Source organism: Malus domestica, chromosome 09 (assembly GCF_042453785.1).
Source record: "Malus domestica chromosome 09, GDT2T_hap1".
Classification (NCBI taxonomy): domain Eukaryota; kingdom Viridiplantae; phylum Streptophyta; class Magnoliopsida; order Rosales; family Rosaceae; genus Malus; species Malus domestica.
Genome location: NC_091669.1, coordinates 17,602,179 through 17,604,646, shown reverse-complemented (window position 1 = coordinate 17,604,646; position 2,468 = coordinate 17,602,179). Strand labels below are relative to the sequence as shown.

Genomic DNA, 2,468 nt, shown 5'->3' with positions numbered 1-2,468 from the left:
GAACGTTTAAAGTTTACCCAGTTTTCGGTGAGTTTTCCAATTTTCTCGTAGACCAGTCACCTTTCAGGCTATTTTCCGGCCATCTCCGGCAATCTAAGGGACCATTTCTATTGATTTTCAATCTCAGGGACCATTTCTATTGATTTTCAATCTCATGAACCATTTCTATTGATTATGCAAATCTCAGGGGCCATTTTGGCTTTTTAGCCAATAAAATATTTGTGAACCACTCATGCCGGAGAATTGGTTCAAACTCTGGTGTTGAGAAACAAATTGTGGAAATTAGGGTAGTGGATATGACTTTTTTTTGTAGTTGAGTTTTAACTCTTGATAAGTTCTAAGTCTCAAGGACCAAAGTGCACATGGTCTTTATTGTGTAATCCGGGATTGGCGACAAAGAGTTTAGCAAGATGGCTAACAATAGGAGAATCATTGAGTGGTTGAGTTACAGAGGTTAGTTTGTATAATAGAGCATTTGGATCACCATTTAAGTGGTAAAATGCATGATAAATTAACAGGTTCGTCGGTTCGTGTATTATCATTTTAATCTCCGTGATTGATAACATGTTATTATTGAATTACGTGTCCTAATAACACTTAATTTAGTTTAATCAATTTATTTCGGTAAAGTTGATATCCATACTGAGTTGTTAAAGCTCACCCCTCCATTGTCTATGCAAGTTTACAAACTAAACAATCAAGATGAGGTTGAATTAGTTGTGAGTCTAGAATTTTTGTTTGTTTCTTTTAAAGAATTATGAGTTCTTTAAATAAGAGGGATTCATATTTTCATCCCCTATTTTATTTTTATGATCTTTTTATTTATTTAATTTTATTATCGTGCTTTGAATTTGGGTTTTCCACCTACTCTCCATCCAGAGAATGACAATTCCATTGAGTTCTCGTTCTTTAAGAATAGTCCTTAATTTCTGTTTTGTTTCTTCTCATTTTTATTTCCCGTGATAAGCAAATAAGTTTGTAAAAGAGTACGGGGTCACCTAACCTTTATTTATCTACAATAAAATGTCAAAAACTTGATCATGATCTGTTATAACTATTATTCAAGAGGAAGCCCGTGTTCAACTTTCTATATACAAATGATGGTTATTTTTCCTTCACTGTGACATGAAGCCAGCTGTTTATATGTACAAATTTGTTGTATCCTGGTGACACTTTCTGGGACTGAGTTTCAATCGGTGACAACAATCACAACAAGAGCCTTGTGGTGCAGGTGAGCAGCATTCACAAGCAGGACATAGAGGAGTTGTATCTGAAAAGCAAACAAAATATAGATTCAACATATAATACAAAAACGAAGACCTAAATTAAGCTAATTGGTCATCCAAGTTCGAATCTCCATCTCCGTAAATATGAACACTTGCAGCAACATGAAATAACACAAGTGATGTGAGTTACCTCGAAAAACGAATCGAGCTGCCTCTGAGGTTGAAATCGGAGAGAGTACGATGGCAACGATAAAGAGAGTCACCAAAGCAGACCTCATGGAGCCACCTGCCATTAATTCTATATTATTAGAAAATATAACAGAACTCGCTGTGATGAGTTGTATACATTTATAGGTTTCAATGGAACGCGTTGTTGAATTTGGGAGGGTTGATTCTTCTACTCCAGTTTATGGGTTGAAATAGAGAATACTTTGATGCAAGTTGCAACCGTCGTTGTAAGGTTGACATTCTAGAATTACAATACTACTAAACCCCACGAATTAATTAGTTTCAAGACATTATTCGTGGATTAGATAAAGATTTGTGGATGGTTCTATAAATTTTCTAAGCTATAACAAAAGTAAAATATATGAATACTGACGTGGTATATATAGTCAGTTGGGCTTGTTTGGTCGGCCGATGAGATTGGACTTAATATTTAGGATAGGTTAGGACTGGATGGGAGTGGATAGGATGGGATTCTTGTCCAATGTTTGGTGTAGACGAGTAACTTGGACTGGTTAGGAATTAATTTACTTATAACATAAGAAAAATGCCTAATCGGATAGATGTTCATTGTGGTCATAAGATTATCAGAAAGAAGATAGCTCTCGTGTAAAAAAATTAGGATTTAAACCTTCGTAGTCCCATTAGGCCTAAGAAAAATTACAACATCCGGCTTCTGTCTCTTCTCTCTCGAACTCTCCCGACTTCTGCCTCTTCTCTCTCTCCATCTCGATCTTGACTCTGCAACTACAAAATTGCAACATCCCGACGACGACCCACACCCACCCACCCGCTACTCACAACTCGCAACGACTATTGCGACCCACCCACGATGCCACACCGCTCGAAACCACCCCAAAACACCGCTCTGACAACCCCACGATGTCGGGGTTCCTCGCGACTAAATTTGGAGAAGAGATCCACGACGTGGCGCGGCTCACAACAAGATCTGCCTAGACAGACGAGGTCTGGTGAGAGAGAAGTCGAGAGCGAGAGAAAAAGATTACGGAACGAAAT

The 2,468-nt window shown here is 37.8% G+C and overlaps 1 long non-coding RNA gene across 2 annotated transcripts; it reads right to left on the bottom strand.

Annotated features, from left to right (window-relative positions):
- Nucleotides 1-1,004: 1,004 nt before the first annotated feature.
- Nucleotides 1,005-2,219, bottom strand: LOC108174143 (uncharacterized). 2 transcript variants are annotated; one of them, XR_001790904.3, is made up of 3 exons: nt 2,083-2,219; nt 1,417-1,512; nt 1,027-1,270 (listed from the first exon to the last, which is right to left on the bottom strand). It is a non-coding gene; the product is annotated as an uncharacterized lncRNA (long non-coding RNA). The 2 variants fall into 2 exon arrangements; XR_011571332.1 differs by lacking the exon at nt 2,083-2,219 and having other exon boundaries at nt 1,005-1,270; nt 1,417-1,802.
- Nucleotides 2,220-2,468: the final 249 nt, after the last annotated feature.